At 39.9% G+C, this 24,797-nt stretch overlaps 1 protein-coding gene across 1 annotated transcript in view; it reads left to right on the top strand.

The window, feature by feature from the left end:
- Sh3rf1 (SH3 domain containing ring finger 1) overlaps positions 1-24,797 on the top strand; it is a 162,592-nt gene that overhangs the window by 42,993 nt on the left and 94,802 nt on the right. The gene's annotated exons all lie outside the window — the stretch shown is intronic.

Raw genomic sequence — 24,797 nt, 5'->3', positions numbered from 1 at the left:
TGCTTTGGATCTGTGCCCTTGACCTTCTGGCTCTCGGTGCGGTTCAGGGCCTCATCCTCCAGCCCTGGTGTCCGCCCCAGGTGTTTGCAGCCCAGCCTCCTCTCCAGTGGAGGTCCTGTTTCAGTCTCCTGGCTTAGTGCCCACCCCCTTGGTGACTTCTGAACCCCCATCCCCAGCCCTCACCTGCGCCGGAGCTCTGGTCCTGCGTGGCCAGCACTCAAGCTGGGTCTGTCTGAAGCCGGTCATCTTCCTTTCTTCCCGCGTCCTCTTCTCCTGCCCCAATGCCTGGTTGTGCTGGTGGCTGTGTCCTCCCTGTGCTGCTCAGGGTTGTGCCTCAGGGCCACCCGGTCATGAGCCATCACTGCGTTCATCTTTGTGGTGCCTTCTGAATTTGTCCCTGCAGAGCCTCGTTCCCTTGACCCGCAGGAGTGTGGTCACTGGTCGCTCTCTGAGCTGGTCGCCCTCTTGGGTTCTCCCCTCTTTCCCAGCTGCGGTTGGATCATCACTTAAAGCATAAAGTCCTTCCTGGGCATCCTGTTACCTGCAGAACCCGACTGCCCATCTCCTGAGCCGGCTCAGCAGGCCCTCAGTCATCTGGTTCCAGCCTCCCATTCCAACCTCATCTTGGACTGTTCTTTCTCCGTACTCTTCTCCAACTGGGTGAAACCACCTTAGGCAAAGAATTTTTTTAAATGCTTTTTTAGTTAAACATGACAGTAGCATGTATTTGGACATCATAGATACATGGAGCATGACTTCCCATTCTTGTGGTTGTACCTGATGTGCAGTTACTCTGGTTGTGTGTTTATATGGGAACATAGGAAAGTTATGACCAATTCATTCTACTGTCTTTTCCATTCCCATACACCCCCCTTCCTACACTCTGTCCTGTCAAATCCTATAGGAACTCCCCCACCCACCGCAAGTGTGAGTCCACATATCAGAGAGAACATTTGGCCCTCAGGTTTTTTGGGATTGGCTTATTTCATTTAGCACAATAGCCTTCAGTCCAGTCCTTTACTGGCAAATGCCATAATTTCATTCTTCTTCATGGCTGAGTAATATTCCATGGTGTATATGTACCATATTTTCTTTACCCGTTCATCTACTGAAGGACACTAGGTTGGTTCCATAGCTTAGCTATTGTGAATCGAGTTGCTATAAACATTGATGTGGCCGTGTGACAATAGTATGCTAATTTTAAGTCCTTTGTGTATCTGGCAAGGAATGGGATAACTGGGTCAAATGGTGGTTTCATTCTAGGTTTTCTGATGAATCTCCATAGTGCTTTCCAGAGTGGTTGCACCAATTTGCATTCCCACCAGCAATGTATGAGAGTACCTTTCCCCCCACATCCTTACCAACGTTTATTGTTGCTTGTGTTCTTGATAGCTGCCATTCTGACTGGAGTGAGATGAAATCTCAGTGTAGTTTTACTTTGTATTTCTCTTATTACTAGTGATGTTGAGCATTTTTTCTTATATTTTCATTTATTTCTCCTTTTGTGAAGTGCCTGTCCAGTTCCTTTTCTCATTATTGATTGGGTTACTTATTATTTTTTTGGTGTTAAGTTTTTTGAGTTATTTATATATCCTGGAGATGAAGGCTCTATCTGAGGTGCAGGTGGCAAAGATTTTCTCCCATTCTGGAGGGTCCCTCTTCATGTTCTTGATTGTTTCCTTTGCTGGGAAGAAGCTTTTTAATTTGAAACATCCCATTTATTGATTCTTGATTTTTCTTCTTGCACCTTAGGAGTCTTGTTGGGAAGTTAGTGCCTGGGCTGATATGACGGGAAGTTGTGCCTCTATTTTCTTCTACTAGGTGCAGGGTCTCTGGTCTAATGCTAGGTCCTTGATGCACTTTGAGTTGAGTTTTATGCATGGTGGGTCTAATGCATAGGGGCCTGATTTCATTTTGTTACATGTGGATTTCCAGTTTTCCCAGCACCATTTGTTGAAGAAGTTATCTTTTCTCCAATGTATGGTTTTGGTGCCTTTGTCTAGAGTGAGATAATTGTATTTTTTTTGTGGGTTTGTTTCTGTGTCTTCTATTCTGTATTGTTGATTTATATGGTGCCAATACCATGCTGGTTTTTAAAACTGTAGCTTGATAGTGTAATTGAAGGCCTGGTATTATGATGCCTCCTGCTTCAGTTCTCTTGATGAGGATTCCTTGGCTATTCTGGGCCTCTTATTATTCTTAATGAATCTCATGACCGCCTTTTCTCTTTCTATGAAGAATGTCACTGGAACCGTAATAGGAATGGCATGAAATCTGTGGAGTGCTTTTGGGAGTGTGGCCATTTTGACAGTATTAATTCTGTGCCTTAGGTGAATCGTGGTGGCCCCTTCTTCAAAACATCCCTAGTCTTGCTACTTCTTAGCCCTTCCGCTGTAAGCACTCCAGTCCAAACTGCCATGATCTTGTGGGTTGCTGCAGTCCCCTTATATCTGATTGCCCTGCAGCTACTTTGCCTCTTAGAGTCAGTTTTCCATGGATATCTTTCAAAGATAAAATTTAGATATTCCCTCTGCGGAAACAGACAATATGCCATTTCGTGTTTACAGCTGTCTAGTGGCTTTCCCCTTAAACTCAAAACAAAATTATGTCAACTATCGAGGACTAGCGGGCCAGACAAGACATGTCTCAGTGGGAAATCTTGTGGCCTTCCTGTCACTAGGACTGTTCGGAAATTAGCGGTGACTTCTTTGTCATAAGGATGGTATTACTGTCCATGGTGCTCAATGGAAATGAGGCCATATTGGCATGTACCAAGTGCCCATGATGCCCTTAGCTGGGGACATTTGCACTTCTGCTACACGGGCTTTGTAGTTGTTCTTAGAACATAACAGACCATTCCACCTCAGGGCCTTTGCATGTGCTTATCACATCCCTCTCTTTAAATCACTTTCCCCACTTGATTCAGATCTCTGTTTACATACCACCTTTCCATCCATCATGCTCATGGAAGCCCCTCTGCATTTGCTGTGCCCCAAGCTGCTTTATTTTTCTTCTTTATATTTATCACAACCCGAGGTTAATTTCGGTCTTCATTCATTGATGGGTTTGTGCATTTCCCCACCAGAAAGTAAGCTCCTGGGGGCAGTGGCTGCCTGCCTTGTTCACAGTGTTTCCCCAGCAGCATGTGGCCCTCGTGTTCAGTGGATGTCCATGGGGAGTGAGCAGCTGTCTCACCCTTGCCTGCCCCACGCTGAGCTGCCCTCCTCTTCCTCACCTGTCTGAAGACACGCCTCCCCATCCCCCCCTTCTAGGACCCTTTCAGCAGTCGCTCCTTCGTGCTGCCTTCTCTGATCTTGCCCGTTCCTCAGAACCTCCTAGTGTCTGTGCCACACCCTTCCCGCTGGGCCAGGCTGAGGGCTCATTCCATCCTCGTATCCTTATGTGCTGCCTGGAGCACCTTGCACGCGCGTCGTGGGCCTGCGCGACCTGTGGGTGGGACAGGGGTGTCACCTTAGAGGAAGTCTGTGTGTGGGAGGGCTGATGCCACGTGGGAAGGTGTCCGGGAGGGTCCCTGAACCTCATGAAGACTCCAGGGGGCTCAGCCCTGACCGTGGCCCAGGAAGGACAGTCTGGCCGTCCATGTCTGCACCAGCCACTTGCCCTCCTCGCCGGCCAGCGCAGAACTTCCCCGTGTAGGACGGCGTGGCCTCAGCTGAACTCCTTTGGCAGCGTGGCCAGGGGCGGGAAGGAATAACCGTGTTCCGTGAAAGTTCCAGTGTCACCCAGTGGAGAGCTGTTCACGTCAGTTCCTTCTCACTTCTGGTTGTAAACTGCGTTTTAGAAGGTGACAGATTAACAAGGGAAGCAGTAAACCGACGGGAATTTCTCCTCCGATTGCTGTTCCCCTCTTAGGGAAGCAGACTTCATTATTTCGTTATGGTATTTATCTAATGGTGTTGTTAAAGTTAAATTCGATCATCTTAAATTCCTGTTAGGAAATTGCCAAACGATACAGAGCACCCAGTGATGTATGATTGAAAGCATGTCACAGTGGCCGCCGTGCTGATGTTCTTCTGCAGTGTGCTTTGCCTGTAGGGTGGGGGACAGTCGGTCTTAAAAAAGAAAAGCCACACAAGTGGATTGACTACGTATCGATGTCACAGAGTGGACATCTATACTTGATAATGTCACAAGGAAGAATTAGCAGGAGAGCTTTTGGGTGGACGAGTGGAGAGAGCTGACTTTTAGACGGGTGTGTTATGTGGTCTGCTCTCACTACCATCTGTATACCCGTTTCAGCAGTAGGGATAGACTTTAGCTCACTGTGTGTACCATGTAAAGGCTTCGGATCCCTCTAGCCAAGGCTCTCAGAACTGCAGAACTCATACGTTGCCTGAAGAATGAATTTGAAAGCTCATGGCAAATAGGGGATAAAAGCTGAAGGGTTACGTCATCTAGGATTGAGCAGTTATCTTCTTTTATTGTGAGACAGGAAGGATGTCGCCTTTCATTGTAGATTATAAGGTATGTCACAGGAGTATGGTGTTCATGTGTTACAATGAAATGCTCTCATTAGGAGTGTTTTCAACTAATGCAGGTCTCACTGATCCAACCTTCTCTTCCAATGTTAATGTTTTCCACCTTCTCTGAGAACAGAGTTCTCAGTACAACTGACGACCATCCATCTTAAATCAGAAATCATTTTTCTTTGATGAGGATCAAACACAGGAAGTAGGGCAATTTTCCCCCATATTTCTTTTTTTTATCAGTGCATCATAATTACACATAATAGTGGGGTTCCTTGTTGCGTAGTTATCCGTGCACAGGACATAACATTATCTTTGGCCAGTATCGCTCCCCAGTATTTCCCCTTTCCTCTGCTCTTCCCTCTCCTCGGTCCCTTTCCTCTACTGATCTCTCTGTACTTTTTATGAGATCTCCCCACTTTTTTTCCTTTTCTTCTCTAGCTTCCGTATATGAGAGAAAAGTACAAACTTTGATTTTCTGAGTTTTGCTTATTTTGCTTAACAGTGCTGTCGTGTTCCATCCATTTACAGCAAGTGACACAATTTTATTCTTTATGGTTAAATAAAACTTCATTGTGTATATATAAGGCATTTTCTTTTCCATTCATCCACTGATGGACATCTAGTCTGGTTCTGTAGTTGGGCTGTTGTCAATTGTGCTGCTTTAAACATGGGTAGGCGTGTATTACATAGTGTGATGACTTACTTCTTTTTTTAAAATTCTTTTTATTTTTTGGAAGTAGTTGGAAACAATACCTTTATTTTATTTATTTATTTTTTATGTAGTGCTGAGGATCGAACCCAGGGCTACACAAACGCTCTACCGCTGAGCCACAATCCCAGCCTCTGTTTACTTCTTTAGAATGCACCTGAAGGAGTGGGATAGCTGGGTCCTGCAGTGGTTCCATGCATAGCCTTTGAGAAACCTCCATACTGATTTTCATAGTAGTTGTGTGAATTTACAGTCCCACCAATAGCGTAAAATTACTCTTTTTCCTACCACATCCACTCTAACATATACTGTCATTTTTATTCTTGATGGCTTCTATTTTAACTGGAGTGAGATGAAGTATTTGTGTAGTTTTGATTTGCATTTCCCTAATGGCTAACAATGTTGAACATTTAAAAAATATTTATTTGCTGGTTATTTGTATTTCTTCTTTTAGAAGTTGTTTGTTTAGTTTTTTTGCTACTTTATTAATTGGGTTATTTGTATTTTTTAGTGCTAAGGTTTTTTTGTTTTTTGGTACTGGGGTTTGAACTCAGAGGCACTCAACCACAAAGCCACATCCTTATCCCTATTTTGTAATTTTTAATTTAGAGATAAGTGTCACTGAGTTGCTTAGTGCCTTGCTGTTGCTGAGGTTAGCTTTGAACTTGAGATCCTCCTGTCTCAGCCTCTCAAGGAGCTGGGATTACAGGTGTGTGCCACCGTGCCCAGCTAGTGCTGAGTTTTTTGAGTTCTTTATATATTATGGCTATTAACCCTCTGTCAGAAGAGTAGCTAGCAAAGATTATCTCCCATTCTGTAGATTCTCTCTTCACATTCCTGATTGTTTCCTTTGATGTGCAGAAGCTTTTAATTTGATGCCATCCCATTTGTTAACTCTTGGCATTATTTCCTGAGTTTTTGGTGTCTTATTGAGGAAGTCCTTAAGGGCCTGTGCGTATATGTTGGAGTGTTGATCCTACATTTTCTTCTAGGAGTTACATAGTTTCTTGATCCATGTTTTAGTTGACTTTTGTGCAGGGTAAGAGAGAGCAGGCCAGTCTCATTCTACATATGTGTACCCAGTTTCCCCAGCACCATGTGTTAAATAGGCTCTTACCGCCAACATATGTTTTGGCACTTCTTTTTTTCTTAATGGGTGCATTAGAGTTGTTCATTATGGTGGGACTTATTTTTACATATTCTCTCTTCAAACAACATAACAGTATAATTTGGTCCATATCATTCCTCAGTGTTTCCCTTTGTTCTGGCATATCTCTCAAGGATCAGATGACTACATCTGTGTATATTCTGTTTTTATGCTAGTACCATGCAGGTTTTATTTGACTATAGCTCTGTAGTGTGTATGTCTGTAGACGTATCTTTTATTTATTTATTTTTTGTGGGGTACCAGAAATTGAACTTAGGAGCACTCAGCCACTGAGCCATATCTGTAGCCCTATTTTATATTTTATTTAGGGACAGGATCTCACGGAGTTCCTTAGTGCCTAGCTTTGGCTGAGGCTGGCTTTGAACTCGTGATCCTCCTGCCTCAGTCTCCCAAGCCACTGGGATTATAGGCATGTGCACCCTCGGTCAGCTTCTGCAGTATCATTTGAAGTCAGGTATTGTGCTGCCTCCAGCATTGCTTTTTTGGCTTAGAGTTACTTTGGCCATTCTGAGTCTTTAATTCTTCCAAATGAATTTTAGAGTTGTTCTTTCTAGTTCTGTGAAAAATGTCATTGGTATTTTGATGGGGATTACATTGAATCAATATATAGCTCTTGGTAAATAGAACAATTTTAAGTTTTATGTGTTGGAACATAGGTCTTAAATGGACCTCTAAGTCCAGGCCAGCAGAGTGAGGACTCAGCTAGTTGATTGTCTATCTCGGTTTGTTAGAAAGAACTTCTTTTGGGGCTGGGATTGTGGCTCAGTGGTAGAATGCTCGCCTAGCATCTACGGGGCCTGTGTTCGATCCTCAGCATCACATAAAAATAAATGAATGGAATAAAGGTATTGTGTCCAACTACAACTAAAATAAATAAATAAATAAATATATATATATATATTTTTTTTTTCAAAAAAAGAACTTCTTTTTTGTGAGTGATCAGATGCTGTGCAGAGTTCTGTTTATAAACATTGTCAGCACCAGAGTGTGTTAGGAACCTTCCACTTGAAAGGAAAATGACAAAAAGAATAAAATCAGCACTTGACTTGCCCACGGTGTCAGGTTCAGCCTCTCTGAGTGCCACCGAGATTACTCTTGCGCACTGGAGGGCACAGAATGATGCGTCAGCACATTGAAAACGCAGCACATGCCGCGTGGCCTCTCACTAACCACTTGAGACCTTTCTGGGTAAAGCAAAGTTGTGTTTCAGCTGTTCCCTTCCCAGGGTCCGAAGACCGTGTATTTTTCACTAAACCAGAGCTGTTCCTCCACTGTTTCTGCCTTGAAGGCAAATTTAACCTGGGTCTGACCTTCAGTCTTGTTGATTTTAACAGTAATCAAGACCTCCTTGGGCTGGGGTGTGTAGCTCAGTGGAGGAGTACTCCCCTAGCAGGTGCAGAGCCCTGAGTTAAATCCCCAACACAGAGAGGGGGGCGGGGAAGTGTTCTTAAGACCTCTTCAGTGACTTTATTCTTAAATATTTTAAGTATAAACCTCATAAAATGTATGGATTTGTAGATTCTTATTCCAGATTTCAATTTCATGTTTTATTTGTGTGTTACCCAGCAATAAATAATAGCAAGTTATATATTTGAGCTTTGTGCTGCCTAGTAGAAGACTGTAGCGCTTTGCAGGTCAGCTGTTAGGGGAGTCCAGTGCAGGGAAGGCCAGCCCCATGAGCTGAGGGCCTCCATCCCAGACTTCTGGAAGCCCCTCAGGGCTGGGAATTGATGAAACCTCCAAAATGCCAGACAGTGCCTCTTCTCTTGGGACAAAGCCAGTGTTCTCCATCCCCAGTACCCTTCCTGCTCCACCATCCACCCTCACCAAGATAGGTACTCTGAAAGTACAAGAAAAAGGAAAAATCATTCTGTGGAGGAGAGGATCAAACAGAAGTTCAGTTGGTTCATTCACTTCTGGCCGAGGAAAGCTAGTGTAAATATTTAATAGCAGATCTGGTGAAATGACATGTGTTTAAAATGAAATTTATTCTTCATCAGTGTTCGTGTGAAGAGTCAGCTAGCCGTGGACAACTTAACATTTTTCTTCCAGTTACAGGTATCAAAAGTTTATAGGAAAGAAAGAAAAGCATGTCAATTTCAATTTCATTATTAAGATAGTCAAAATTATGCACATTTTATGCACATCTTAGAAATATTATTTCCTACATTGGTTACTTTTCTCCTGCTTAGATGAGAAATGAGACATGTTGGTGGACAGATGATTCTCGCTTTGACTGATTTAAGTAATTTTTTGGTATTTGTTTGAAGCAGAAACCCAAAGTTCCTCCTTTCTTTCTTCTTTCTTTCTTCCCTTCTGTCTTTCCCCTAATTTAGATTACCGCATGCTGATTTGAATTGATTGCCTGGAAGCTGATTGCTAATAACAAACTGTCTATCCAAGGATCATTTTAGTCATCTTGGATAGGATAAACATCTGGGGGTGCAAAGCGTGTCATGTAAGTGGAGAAAATGATTTTATGCAGGGTGACAAGTGAGTAATTGATTCTGATGATGACTGGGTGAGAGGGGCACAGAGGAAGAGATGCCTCCCCCTGCCCAGGTTAGAAAGCCCTGGTTTCAGCACTGAGAACCCAGGGACGCAGAGTTCTGGAGTGTGAGTTCTTGGAGTCGCGGGAGCAGCTGTCGGCTGGCCCTCTGCCTGCAAACAGGCCTAAAGGAAGTAGAGAGCAGTAGACAAAGGAGCACAAACACAAGCTGCCCTGATGCACCAGCCCTCAAATATTTAGAGATTTCAGTGCAGAACATATCAAGTCCGCCCTGCCCCCCAGATGATTTCTGAGAGCTTTGAAATAGCTGCTTCTAGGAAGAAAAACTTGAAAATAAAGTAGTGACTCCTTTATTTGACATTGGTGAGGAAATAGAGGGTTTTGATGGGTGAATGTGGAGCCAACTAGAGTCTCATCTCTCATGTCCAAACTACGAGAACCTCTTTTTCAAACTTTTGTAATTTTCATTAAATCTTACCTTAAACAATCCAGTGCTCCTGACATTGGTTGAACGGAGAGGACATGGCATAAACTAGCCCTTCCCTAACGATTTACAGTTGCTGTTGTGTACACCATTGTTGCAGCATCTTAACATGGTCCACAGTCTGTTTCTTTTTCTGGCTCTGTGGAGGTCAGCCGTCACCTCTTTCACTGTTCTGACACTTGCATCTCTCAGCTCCTTCTATTTTTGTAAGTTGAGAAGTCAGATAACTGAGCTTACTGTGAATTCTGTTATGTAAGGAAGGGTATTGAGGTCTACGTAGTGACTCTGCGGCCAGTGGTGGAGGTAATTTGAGTGGCAGAATCATGCTTCTTTGCTTGGGACCATGATTTTGAGGGTAGAGTCTGTCAAAGGTCTAACTTCTGTGTACTGTCCACTACTACATATTGAAGGTACCTTGAAAGAGCAATTAATTCCTAATAGCCTGAAGGGAAGTTTTATTTCCAGGTTACTTTTACTGAATATTTTAATTTTTAAATGCTTCCTTCCCTAATTAATGAGTTTATGTATTTATTAAGCACAGTACCACTACCCACTTTGCATTCCTACAAATGCATTTCAGTGTCAGCTTCAGTCAGCATATAAATAGACAGTTAAAGCTGCGCTCATTCTTAAAATAACAACAAGGGACTTTGGCTTCATCTGCATTTTGGATTATGGGTGTGGGTGCTCTGTTTTGGGGTCTGCTCTGGGCCTTCCTTCCTTGTGGGGAGAATGGTTGAATTCCCAATACCAGCCAGATTCTTCCAGCTCCAGGGAAATGCATGAGAGAGGGTTTATAGGAGGCCAGTGTTTCATTTCTCTTTGGAGGCAAATATTATACACATATACTCTCTTATACGCGTGCAAGCGCACACACTCTCCTCACACATGCATACACATTTAAGATAAAAATGGCCATCAAATTTGATCTTGGCTCCAGACTTGATTCTGGCCCAAACTCTGGCTAAGTGCTTATTCTCCCCAGGAATAGTAGCATTCACGTTTGAGTTGATTTCTGGCAGAAACTTCAGTCTACAAGAGAATTCTTTGTATCTTAATGATTTGGAAGATTATAGGAAGGTACTCAGCGAAACTGAAATGACCCAGTGACTTTGATCAGTGATACTAGAAGACATTTGTTCCTGCATTAAAAAAAAAAAAAAAAAAAACTTCTTTTGGGTAAAACATGCACAACATAAAATTTACTGTTTTAAGTACTTCAAAGGGTACAGTTCTGTGGTGTGAGCGCATTCATACTGTTGTGCCACCCTTGCTGCTGCCCATCGACAGAAGTGGGTTTTTCAGACATCCTGGTTTAGTAACCTATCCTGAACAGGAGGAGTTCCTAACTGTGTCCAGAGCCCTGGTGGTATAGCTGTCTTATATACACTCTAGCTTTGTGCTTTGGCTTTCTGTCTCCATTGTCCAGAATCAGGTCCAGTGCTGATCTTGTCCAACCGGCCTAGCTCCAGGTGTTTGTCTAAGCCTCCTCTGACCATATGAGAATCATCAAGCTGCTGGGCATGGTGGTGCACACCTGTAACCTCCCAGTGACTCGGGAGGTGGAGGCAGAAGGGTTGCAAGTACAAGGCCAGTCTCAGCGATTTAGCAAGATCCTGACTCAAAATGAAAAACATAAAAAGAGCTGTTGATGTAACTCACACTGTCACACTGTCCCAGTGAGGTGAGCCCCTTGGTTCACTCCCTGGTACCATAAAAAAACAAAAACAACAACAACAAAAACCAATTAGTTTACTGTTCACTAATTGAAAGAAATAGGTAACTTCTTTCTTTCTTTCTATTGTGTGTGTCCAGTAAACATCCATCCATCTGTCTGTCTATCTATCATCTGCCTGCTTGCCTGCCTATCTACATATCTGCTTTCTTTCTTCCTTTCTATCCATTTAGTTATCAATCAAAATAGCTAAGTACTTTAAATTCAGGACTTATGAAGATAAATAAAAGATAAATAATTTTTAAAAAACTTAGATCTCTTAATTTTAAACAGTATTGATTTCAGATTTTCCTAAAACTTTCAGAACATGAACTTTTGAAGATTTGTTATCTTTTGCCCACTTTAGGACACCATTATAGCAGCTATAACACATACTACATCACTTGAGTATTAGAAAGCTATTTAGTAGCCTACATTTTTATAGAATATAAATCTGTGAGTTTGGGGATTTTGAGAGAAGGTTAATGCAACACCTGTAATTAACAAAATAGAGGGAAATGAATAGGCAATCTGAATTAGTTTCATATCCATTAAAAAATTCAATCAATAATTATTAGCCTTTCAAAACAGAAAGCTTCAGGCCCAGTTTATTTTGCTGTGAATTCTATCAAAATTTAAGGAAGAAATTATACCAATTTTGATGCATTTTTTTTTTCAGAATAAAGAAATGAGGCAATATTTCCTAATGTATTGTACGAGGCCAGCTCAATACCAAAACTAGACAAAGACATTATAAGAAAAGGAAACTATAGACCAATACCTCTTGTGAACCTAGATGCAGAAGTCAAAGTATTAGCAAATCAAATCCAACGATATATGAAAAGAACTATACACCAGGATTATTTTAAGTATGCAAGGCTGGCCAAACATTTAAAAATCGAGTAATGTAACCCATCACATCAACAGGCTAAAGAGGAAAAAAAAAAAGTCACATAATCGTATCATTACATATAGAAAAAGCATTTGACATAATTCAACACCCATTCATGATTTTTTTTTATAAAGGGGAATTATCTCATCTTTTAACATCTACTAAAAACTTATATATAACATCATGTGTATTGGCAAGAAACTAGAAACTTTCTCACTAAAATCAGGAGCAAGACAAGGATGTCTCTTCTCATCACTCCTTGTTGTCATCATATTGGAAATCATAGTTAATTAATAAGAGAAGAATGGGAAAGAAAAGGTATATAGATTGGGCAGGAAGAAATAGACTGTCTATGTTTGCAGGAGATGTGATAATCTTAGTGAAAAACCTGAAAAAACAAAAAAAAATGAAACACTGCTGGAACCAATAAGTCATTATAGCAAGATTGCAGGATGGCAGGTTAATACTCAGAAGTCCATCTCTTTCCTATATATCATTAATGAACAAGTGGAATTTGAAATTTAAAAAATACAATGCCATTTACCACCCCAAAGAATGAAGTGCTTAGGTATAAATCTAACAAAATATGTGTAAGGTTCTTACGAGGAAACTACAAAACTCTGACGCAAGAAATAAAAAATGAATAAAATAAATGGAGAGATAGTCCATGTTCATGGATAGGAAGATTCACTATTTCAAGATGTTCTGCTTTCTTCCCAACTTAATCTGTAGGTTCCACAAAAATCCCAATCAAAATTCAAGCAAATTGTTTTGTAGATGTTACAGAATGATCTGAATTTTATATGGAGAGGCAAAAGTCCCCAAATAGTCCATAAAGTATTGAAAGGACCAACAAAGTTGAAGGACTAGTGTGCTGCTGCTTCTTTTTTAAAAAAAAATCTTTATTTTCTTTGTTTATTTATTTGTTTATTTTTACATGGTATTAAGGATCGAACTCAATGTAATGTAGATGCTAGGGAAGCGCTCTACCACTGAGCCACAACTCCAGTCGGGACTGATGCTTCTTTAGATCAAGAATTACTGTAATGCTGAAGTAATCAAGACAGGATGGTAATGAGGGAAGAACAGACAAGTAGGATAAATGGAGCAGATTAGAGATCCCAGAAATAGACCCACATAAATGTAAGCAAGATATTTTTGACAAAGAAGCAAAAGGTATTACAATAGAGAAAAGATAGTGTTTCCAACTAATGGTGCTAGAGCAACTGGTCGCCTTCATGCCAGAAAAATAAAACATCTAGACATAGACCTTATGCCCTTCACAAAAAAATAATTCAAAATGGGCCACAGACTTAAATGTAATATGGAAAACTATAAAACTCCTTGGAGATACCATAGGAAAAAATGTAGATGGCCTCAGATTTGGTGATGAATTTTTAGATACTGTACCAAAGTTGCAACCCATGAAAGAAATAATAAGATGTACTTTACTAAAGTTAAAAATGTTTGCTCTGCAAAAGACAGTGTTGAGAGAATGAGAGACAAGCTGTAAACTGGGAAAAAATATTTCACTCCATATATTCAAGAACTCTTAAAGTCCAACCTCATTTTTTAATAAAATAAATATGCAGATTAAAAAATGGGTAAAATACCTGAACAGGCACTTCACCAAAGTAAATATGTGGATGAGAAATAAGCATGTGAAAAGATGCTCTTTCTATATGTCATTAAGGAATGCAAATTAAAACAACATTGAGATCCCACTACACATCTCTCAGCATGGCAAAAATGTCAGAATGCTGTCAAAACCAAATGCTGATGAGAATGTAGAGCAACATGAAGCTTTCATAGTAGATGGGGATTCAAAATGGTAGAGTTACTTTGGAGTACAGTTTGTCAGTCTCTTATAAAACTAAGCATAGTCTCACATGTGATCCAGCCATTATGTTCCTTCGTATTTACCCACAAGAGCTGAAAACCTATGTCCACCCCAAAACCTGCATATGTATGTTTACAGTAATTTTACTTATAATTGCCAAAATTTGGAAAAAAACCAATATGTCCTTCAATGAGTGAATGAATAAATTGTGGAACATCCTGATAAAGGAGTATCTTTTAGCTGTAGGAAGAAGTGAGTTATCAGATCTTGAAAAGATATGGCAAAGCCTTCCATGCATATTGTCAAGCGAAAGAAACCAATCTGAAAAGATGACGTATTACATAATTCAAACCGTATAACATTTTGAAAAAAGCAAAACTATGTAGGTAGTAAAAAGATCAGTGGTTGCCAGGGGTTAGGGGGTAAGGAGGATAAATAGACAAAGCACAGAGGGTTTTTAGACCCGGAGACCATTCTGTATGATACTATAATGATGAATTCATGTGGTTATACATGTGTGAAAACCCATAGCATGCCTCACCCAGAGTGAACCCTAATGTAAGCTGTGGACTTCGGGTGAAAAGTATATCAATGTCAGTTCATGGATTATAGTGAATGTACCTCTCTGGTTAAGGATATTGTTAACGGGGCAGGCTTTGCTTGTGTAGTTCAGGGAGTTTGTGGGAACTCTGTATTTTCTGCTCAATTTGTTGTGAATTACTCTAAAAAACAAAGTCTATTTAAAAAGAAAAAATGTTGAAGTAAATGATGAAGAGAGAAAAAAAAGCATAGGCTAGGCATCTCTAATGTGAAAATCTGAAATATGAAATGCTCTGAAATCTGAAACCTTTTGAGCACAAGCATGATGTCCAACTAGTAACTTCTGCACAAATATTCCAAGATCTGAAACACTTCTGATAACAAGCATTTTGGATAGGAATATTCATCTTATACGGAGAGATATATTTGCTTAAACATTAAAAAGCATTGAGATTATTGTGTTATTGCTTTGAACTAGAAACTTTTTCTTTGGTATTGATTAAATATCACAGACGCTTTTGGAAACTAGAAACACAAGAACTCATAGAAACATTTCTTCCAGCAGAATCAATAAAAAGGTAAGATTAGGTACATTTGGGAAGAAGTATATAGCACTGGGATTTGCAATTTTTCTTTTATTTTTGGTAGTAAGCTGTGAAACAGATCATAAGGTCATACCACATTGAAGCCCCCTCTGGAGACCTGGAGTCAGGAATAACGGCCATCCAGATGATGACTTGGGATGGGGCCAGCAAGATGTGTGAGTTTTATTGGTACCTGGCAAGTTCCCTGTCATGTGGTGAAACAAAACTTTAGAATATTTTTATCTGTAAACCACTTAAGTACATGCACACATTTGTATATAGACTTTAATTGTTCATGGTGATTGTCCCACCTTTAATTCTTGGAAAAAGCTTTAGGAGCACACAGACCTTCACTTAAATTGTACCAAGTCCAGTTCTGCCTGTTCTCATTCTTAGTAGACAGGTGCTGACCTGCTTATTCTGAGTTCTCCAGTGAGAGGTGGTAGCTCAGTGCTTAGTGTTCTTTGACTTAGTTTCTTCTTTGGAGAACAATCTGAAATACTAAATCCCATCACCGAAGGATGGTAGAATAGCGAGTTTTCATGGAATTTTAGGTTTAAGACTGTAAATGTTGTGTCTTTTGTTCTTAGTTACTTGTCCTGTGAAAGTAATTCTGTTTTGAGGAAAGGGTTTCTATTTCTTTTTTTTCCTTTTTGACAACATTGAAGCAACATCACAAAAATAAAATGATTATGTAAAATTATGCATAACAAAAAGAAAATATTTTACACAAATGCAAGTAAATACAGTTCTATTTCAAAAGATTTTCTTTTAATTTAAAAGAGGCTTAGACCTCTTAGAAATTAAGGTCTGTACGTTGTTTCATTATGATTTGGGTAATTAGCATTTATTTCCATTTTTGCGTCAAGACGACAAATATTCCAAGGTTAAAACACATTGAGCGCATGAGCCAAAGAGTCATATAAAATATTTTGTTGTAATGTGAATTAGAAGGTAAAAAGTTCACAGTTTCCAGTGCAAATGATCCTTCGTGGTAAGAAGATTAAAATAAGCTGGAGCAGGACCAAAATGAAGAGTGGGGGTTGGGGGCAGGGAGCAGAGAGGAGAAGGTAAGATGGCAGAAACTCACAGAAGGAAGCCAGGGGGAGCAGCACCCATCAGAGTGGAAGGACTTGAGGACCGATGAGAAGGCAGGAGAAAGCTGGTATGTATAGTATTGTCCGTTTTATCATCTCTATTTTACAAGGAAGGAGACTTAAGTATCTTTATGTCGCAGTGTGAGTGAAGGGTAGAACCAGGGTTTGAACTCATGTCATTTAATTCTCCATTAATATTTATTCTCCAGGGGGTAAACTTTGTACCACCTAGGTGTGGTTCCCGTCCTCACACAGATTGCTTTCCAGGGGGGAGAGGATGAGGAACCCTTCACCTGATTCTAGTAGAGGAGCAGGTGGAAGGAGAAACAGGACCCAGAGGGAGAGCTTCCTGAGTGGAGAGGATCCTTTGAGAACTGAAGGACACTCCACAGGGCCTCTAGATGCCAGGCAAGTGCTCCACTACTGAGCTAAGTCCCCAGCCTCTTGGCCAGTCTTTTAGGTTTTGTGTTCTTAATTTAATGACGAGGAATGAGATAATTCTTTATTAAACATTAGGAAAGATATATTTGACTGGATATGATCTCTCTGGCTCAAATGTTTTAAAGAAGTTTTGTGTCTATCCTACTAAAAAGAAGTTTAACTTTATCATAGAGACTGAGTTTTGTCATCTCCTCTCTTCCCCCTCCACGGGCTGATTCCATTGCCGATGAAGAGTTTCATTAGGAATATGAGTAAAAGTGACAGGGAAAAGGAGGGCCCAATGAGTTTCCGTGGGAAACAAAAGGATGAATGAAATTCCTATATAAGATAAAGTGGGTGGAAGGGCAGAGGTCATTTTCACTCTGGGCAGAAACTGCTATTACTTGGGGTCAGGCAGTGGGGGCTGGGATGGAGGAGGGTTAGTGAAGGAATGTGGTTTCCTTTTACGAAAAAAAGAAAAATAAAACTGGAGGCCTTCATGAAGCAACTGTGGGCCCATTTTTATGTTTCTAAATGAAGTTCGTTTTATTTTTTTGTACGTTTCATTTTGCCTACTGCATAGAATCTTGCTCACAGATAGAAAAAAATTAAAAAAAAAAGCGGGGGTGGGGGGAGGGGAGAAAAAGGAAAGAAAAATAAAAACCGGCAAATCAGAGCAGAGCTGTTTGCTCCCCCAGCCCCTGTTGGTACTCCCCAGGGTGTCCTCAGGCTTCTGATCTGTGTCCAGCTCTGCGGGAGGGGGCTGCTTCTGTTAGGGCTCTCTGCAAAGTGGCAGCTGTATAAACAGCCCCATCTCTGGTCCTCGGCGGAGTCTTGGTGGCTTTTAACATAGTAGGCAAGGAGTTAGGAGGAGGGAAGCCTTCTCATGAGTGTCCTCCGCAGAGGTAGACGGATAGGGATCGGCCTGGTCATCCCGTTCCAGCTGGGTTTATCTTCTCAGCAAAACTGGCAGCAGCCAGAGCCTGGAGGGCCAGCCCCAGAGGTGAGGAAGACCACTGTGGAGCTGGCCACAGACTGTTCCCAGCTTTTCAGTTCCTGGTAGGGTACAGTTGATTATGAAGCCAGGGCCTAATCCTAAAACATATTAGTACATTGTCATGACTTGTTTTAAAATGTAGGAATTTTCGTTTAGTAGCTGACGTCATACCCAGAAGTTAGCAGATCTCATTTCTTGTTGGATGGCCTCTCTACTCTCTTTGTCCCTAACTTCATTGGTTCTTCATTTCCCACTGGTAAAAATGAAAGCAATGCTAAATCTCCCGTGGCCTGAGTATCTTCCACTGTGCACCCTATAAAGTTTACACCTCTGATGGAGCTGAGGTATCCAGTGAACTTAGGGCAGGGATTCTCTGTGTAATCTATCTTTGAGAGCCAACGATGAGCACTGTAGATAGCAAGCACTTGCCTGAGGTGTTTGTCAGTTTGAGTAATTGAGACTGACTCCTTTGAGCAGTCTTGGTGGGTACTAGATGCGAGGGCAGAGCCTACAGATCCCTTTGACTCGGGCTGGGTTGCTGAATTATTGCAAGGAGACCAGGACCCTAGTGTAGACTGAGTTGTGTGTGTGTGCCATAGAGAAATATCATTTTCACATATTTGAAAGTGTTGCCCTTTATAGCAGTGAAGATTTTATAGATTTTCTCGTCCTTTCTTAATCTTTTGAAAGTTCTGATAGTCAAGAAATGCTCGTTAGCATCACTAAATTTCCTGAAATATTCAGTCTTGAGAGTCTTTTCTTTAGACTTTTCACTAATGTTGTGTCTTCCATGGTCCCCATTTTATCACTGTTTTTCCCATTTAAAAACACAAATCAAAAATATGAATATATTGTTCTGTTGGCAGTGAAAGAAAGGACCAATTGGAAGGCCCCAAATTTTAAAATGTAAATGTCCCCAAAGATCCACAGTGGTTTCTTCAGAGGCCAGTTTGCCCTGCCAAGGAGGATTTGAGATCTCCTTTAGATGTGGTTTGCTTGTTTTCTCCATTCAGGGTCTGTGTTTTGAATGTGTCTATGTCTGTGGTTAAGAAATTCCTTAAATATTCTTTGGATTCCCTTTCCTTTTTTTTTTTTTTGAGTAAGAAAAATTGCATTTGGTGTCTGTATGGTATGTTGGTAAATTTCAAGAAAGGGGAAGATAGAAATTTATTGGACTGGTTGATGTCATTGGGCTTCTCGCAGAGTTACTGGTGATATTACTGAGTGAAAAAATGTACTGGAAGATTTTTCTGACAGGTGAGTATGTGTCAATACTTGGATGACATCAGATGGCTTAAAAATAACCTGAGAAGGCTGTGCTCAGCCCTGCACTGTGCTCCGCCATTCAGGGCAGTTGTGTTTGACATGCTGGAAATTCGCCTGTTACTTGTAGATGATTTAATCTTATTTTTACAAACTCAGTTATTAATATAAAAGAGATAGCACTTGGGAAAGTTGGCCATGCTTATTACTGCTTTATCAGTGGGATTACAAAAATATAAATTGGTTTTCATGATAGAAATCTGACAGGTTATTTCTGTTTCTCCAAAGACATACACGTACGTGGTGTTAATTTTGACCTGATTCATGGGCCCTCCGATACCTTGAAGCACAAAAAGCTGGCGCAAAAAAGCTAGACTTAGTGGCATTAAGGAGGTTGTAGCTCTTGCCAACAAAGAAATACTATGTATTAAGTTTGAATCTGGTTTCAAAACAAATGTCAAAAAATTTAAAACACTGGATTTACTGGAACGTAAATAGTGCGTTTAATGAAGCTATTTCCCTGGGCTCCCTTATTACTCTGTCAGCACATCAAGTAACTCCACATTGCTAGTAAATTTCCATTTTAATATATAATCGATTCCTCCCTTCTTTAGTTAACTAATGACTGATTGACACAGAGAAAGAAATTTTTGCTCTTTTACAAAGTCTTGTAACCAGCCCATCAACATCTTAATATTAGAAATTGGTTTAAATGCCAGAACCAAGATACACGTGAGCCCATACTTGCATGAATTGAATGACCAGGATTGAGGGTGATTGTGTCAATCAGTGGGTATTAAATACTCAACTTCATACTCTTAATTGTTTCAGTGTAAGTGTAAGCCAAGTACACTTAGCTTACTTTGGGAAGGTCGTTGGAAGAAAGATTTGAACTTGGAAGAAAAAGCTGCATCATTTTGTCATAAAAATATACTGTCTTGATGTTGAGTGATAAAATCTTTGACTGAAAACATAGGAATTTAATGAAATTATGTGCTGGAAGTCTTGTTGAATTAGTTTGATTAAAAGAAGACATACACCTCAAAGAAACTACACTGCTTGAGGCCTTTAGGAAAGTACTAGGGGAATATAACGTTATAGTCTTTAGAAACTAATTCTTGTCGTGGGGGGCCTGGGATCCAGGACTGTGTGGGATTTATTTGTTTTGGTTTACCACATCTCATTTGATAATCCCCTGTGAAGTTTTACTTAGCCCTTGACAAGGTTCCTTTTTCCTCAGAATTTAAATTAGGTCAAGGTAAGTTGGAGTGAAGGAAAGAGGAAGAGAGATGACTAATGTATTTTTAAGATGTCTTCTGTATGCCAAGATTATGCCAGGCACTTTCTTTATCCTAGCCTGTAGGACAAAATATTTTAATTCCCATTTTGCAAAAAAGTATCCGCACAAGGTCACACTGCTAGTTAGAACAACCAGACTGTTTAAAGAGTGAGTTTTAAATCTGTTCAGCACTAAGGTCTGTGTTCTTTCTTCCTCCGTGTGCTCCTAAATATGTGATTTCATGGAATCACAGACTTCTGGTACTCCTTAGGAAGTCAGGAAGAGCAGATCAGAAGAGTTATCTCGTGACTAGAATTAAGGGGTGATTATTCGATCATTTATTCACTAATTTTTTTTTTAATATGCCCTGTCTTCCCAAGAGCCATTTATCCCAAATAGGGTCCGGAAGAGCCTGCATTACTATCTACATGTGGAATCTTTGTCTTCTTTATTTTATTGTCTTCCTGTTCAGAAAGCATTCAGTTGTCAGCATTTCAAGCTTCCTTTTATTGAAAACTACCTCAGCCTTTCTACTGGTGAATTAATTAAGCCGAGTTTAGGTGAAAGTTGAAGCATCTGATGACAGCATATCTAAGGAATTCAGAAGTATTTAGGGGTCTCATTTTGTCATAAGTGGTTTCTCCACATGCCATGAAGTTGGTAGGCGGAAGTATCGTGTTATTTCTATAGAAGTTTGTAGTTACCCAGACTTGGAGTTAACCGATACTTTGGTTTCTGAAGGTAGGCATTTACTACCATGTGTTTTCAAAGGTTCAAACAGTTGTCCCTATGCTGTAAACCCAGATCATAAGTATACATGGGCTGCAAGCTGAGACTTTTATTCATTTTAACTTTTTCTTTAAAAAGAACTGCATATGCTTTTTCAGATGAGATGGTCACTGTGATCATACTGCCCAGCCTGAACTCTGGTTCTTGTCCACACAGAGGCTTACTATTTGAGGCTGTTCAGTGTGTACTCTGTTTGCCTGGATGTGTGGGCACTGGGAGAAGTAGAGAGCCCTGGGGAGCCAGGTCCATCAGTGGGAGGCAGGCTACCTGCTACCCTGGAGTAGGGTACAGGAATAGCTTTTTCAAGGGCCAGGGCACTAATACTATTCCTTATCTTCCCAGCACCAAGAACACTGCAAGGTATGAAGCAGACACTCAATAAATATTTGCTGAACGAATACAAAGATAACTGAAGATAACTTCCACTTTAACTCTCTATCCTGAGGTCAGAGATAACTGAGCATTCCGGGGGAACCTCACATTATTTCTTACTTGGTTTGACATTGGCCAGGTGCTATGCTAAGCATCTGATATGCCTTGTCTCATTTTAATTCTTAACAGCTTTCTGAGATACTTTTTTGATTTACAGATGGTGAGTCAAAACTGGAAGATCGGGGCTGGGGCTGTAGATCAGTGGTGGAGTGCTTGCCTAGCACGTGTGGAGCTACTGGGTTTAATCGTCAGCACGACATAAAAATAAATAAGTAAAGGCATTCTGTCTGTTTACAACTACAAACAAAAAGACCCCTGGAGTACATTGGTACTGCATGTCATAGCTGGTGGAACATTGGTACTGTATCTCAGAGTTGGTGGAACCTGGTCTGAACTCAAGGTTATTGACTCTGGGGCTTGTACTTTTAGCTTGCATCCTTTGCCTATAGGTTTCTCTACCTGGCTGGAGTCACGATAGATGGTTTTTGATTTTCAGACCTCATCCCCAGGATTTGGAATAGTAAATCTTTGATTCACTTTGGAAAGGAGAAAATCAACATGATTTTAGCTGGGAAATTGGAGCCTAGGGAGAAGTCGATAGTGTTTTCTCTTTGACATCACAGGAAGTTACCATGGAAATGATTATGGTATTATGAATACAGCATTATAACTTTGAGTGGGAAAATAAGCTGCCTAAGGAGAGAAAATGCTGAGGAATAGCAAAGTCCTTGTCATGAAAATGCCTTTTAGATTTTAGATGAACAAATTTAGCAACATGAGGTCTAAATGCCTGGTCTCTTTCAACATTCCTGAAACATCAGTGTTAAATTATTCTGTTAACTCTCCCTGGTTTTGTTACTACTTTCAGAACTTGTTGAAAGTAAAATAATTCCCATGTGTGCCTATGTGTTTTTAGTTTAACAAATATTGTTTTTTTACAGATCCTTCTTGCCCCCGCCTGCCTCTAATCCCGTCTTCAAAATATTCCCAGTGGAGATAAACTGTTTCCTGGCTTTTGTATCAACAAATTCACTGCAGAATAACTTAGTGTTCGTATTTGTTAAAGGCAATTCTGGCAGTTGGGTGGAGAGGGCATGGTAAAATCCAAAATGTGAGTTTCCCAATGGAAACTTCAATTCCGAATTTCATTGTTTCTGTTGCTCTTTACAAAATTTAATTCTTTCAGAAAATGTTTATTTAGAAAATATTGATCACATTGAAACCTTGTCTTAGAGAAGATGTTTCAGGTCTTCAGTAATCAGAGGTGGTATATTGCTGTTTGCTGTTTTCATTTCTTTCTGTTTGGAATCCTCTAGTGTTTTTATTTGTTTAACTGATATTCTGTCTGATTGGCTCCAGAGCACACTAAGGACTTCTGTTAGTGCTGTCATTTGACTTTGAAAGTCTAAGTATTCTAGCCGGGAACCTCATGGTTGTTCTGGCCCACCAAGCCCTAGGAACTTGTCAATTTGCCCATTTCAGTTAAAAAGACAAATTTTTTTGAGATCTAACATACCTTTCTCACCAAACCACTCTGGGATCTTCATAATCTGTGTTTCCTAATCTGTGATTAGGAAGGAAATGATAAATAGCAATGGAGAATGGTTTGTTTGTTTAATGAAACAAAAAGGTGGGTTTAGGACGGTGAAAGAGGGCCAAAGGTGTGGATCAGTGGTAGAGCCATTGCCAAGTATGCATGAAGCCCTAGGTTTATCCCCAGCACCAGCAAAATAAAATAGAATGAAATGAAATGGGGGTAAAAGGAACACAGAGAGTTGAATTTGTCACAGTGTGTGTGTGCCAGTATTTCACATGATGGCAATACTTAATACACGTGAAAGAGTATGTAGGCTATTTATACGACACAAATTTACATGTCTACTGGAGAATTTATCACTCAATTTAAGACTCAGAACATGCATTGCCAACACCAGGGAGGTCACCTGTGTGTCTCTCACTGTCCCGTGTCTCTACCACCTTATGTTTATCATTTATTTGCCTGGTAGAAAGAGTTTGTAGTTGACCACATAGGAAAAGTTTTTAAGAAATGGCAGTGCACTAGCAGTAGCTCTATTTTTTTTAACCTCAAAATTGTATTTATCTATAGTTTAGTGAGCTGTGGTTCATTCAGAAATTTCCTTTCTGATCTTTATTTTGACTCATGGCTTATTTGGAAGTGTTTTAAAAACTTTCAACTCATAAGTATTTAAATTTTATTTTTATATATTTTAATTTAATTGTTTTGTGATTAGGAGACATGGTCTGTATACTATCTATTCTTCGAAACCCATTTAGGCTTTTCTTCTGGTTTATCCCATGCAAACATACTTTGGAAAATATGTACATGAAAATGATGTCTATATCATTATTTAGTGTACCACATGTGTCCTTTACATCAGAATCTCCTATTATTGATAGGTTCATTTATTTTCTTAGTGTTTTCATTAAACTTTGTATATATACCTGAAGTTATTTTAATAGATATACATATATTTGGAATTATTATGTATCCTGTTTTTAATTATTATGTAGGTGCTTTTTTTTTAAATTCCTTTTGGGAGGGTAGAATCAATTTAAAATGGTACTGATGTACGTAATGACTTTATTTAGGTTCATCTTTGGCATTTTCCACACATTTTCAGCCTTTCATGTCTGTTTTATTGGGTTTCTGGTAAATAGCACATTGTTAGATTCTGTTATTGTTTTAAATTTCATTATAATCTCTTGACTGGCAGATTGTTACATTTGTTGTGATTACTGATATGTTTGAAGTTGTTACTATCATCTTGCCTCATGCATTCCATTTGTCTCATCTTTTTATCCTTCTCTCTTTCCCTTAATTGCTTTTCTTTTTTTAATTGCTTCAATTCTATTTGTTTCCTTATTCTCACTGGTTTGGAAGCTATGATGGAAACTTGTAGCTGCTTTCCAATACTCTGTTAATTTTTGAGTGCATGCTCAAGTATATTTTCTGGGCTCACTTGCTGTTGGCAGGTCACCATGTGACTGAGTTCTGGCCAGGGGAACATGAACAGAGAAGTAATGTATGTCATTTTGGGACCAAGGCTTTGAGGAATGCTTGAACCTCATCCATTCCCCTTTTTACCTTTTGCTCTCTAGATTCAGAAGAAAAGACCCTAAGTGTTACTTCCCACAGGTGGTATGAACCTGAGTCCTTGAATCTCTGTGTAGAGGAAAACAACTTGTTAGGAGAATGTAGGGTCAAGTCCCTGCAATCTAGGGTTGCTACAGCAGCTAATGTTTTCCTAAATAAAGGTAGAAATTATGTACTTTTTATTCTGTTAGTGGTACACTTGAAATTGTCCATGCATACCAGAGTCTAAAATTAAACCTGATGTTAAATGCAACTCTAGTTGCTTCCTTTCTACTTTATACACCATCCTTTAAACAAACAAACCAAAAAACCTTAGACATGATTATTGTTTTATTGACTATTTAGATTTGTTTCTGTTTTACTAGTGTATTTGCTTACCTTTCCTTCTTTGAAATTCAGGCTTGCTTTCTAGGTCATTTTCCTTCTTGAAGTCCGTCCTTGAGAGGCTGCAGGGTAAATCCTTGGTAATAATAAA

Source organism: Ictidomys tridecemlineatus, chromosome 14, assembly GCF_052094955.1.
Source record: "Ictidomys tridecemlineatus isolate mIctTri1 chromosome 14, mIctTri1.hap1, whole genome shotgun sequence".
Taxonomy (NCBI): domain Eukaryota; kingdom Metazoa; phylum Chordata; class Mammalia; order Rodentia; family Sciuridae; genus Ictidomys; species Ictidomys tridecemlineatus.
Note: the sequence above shows the minus strand (reverse complement) of the source record. Positions and strands in the feature narration are given on the sequence as shown.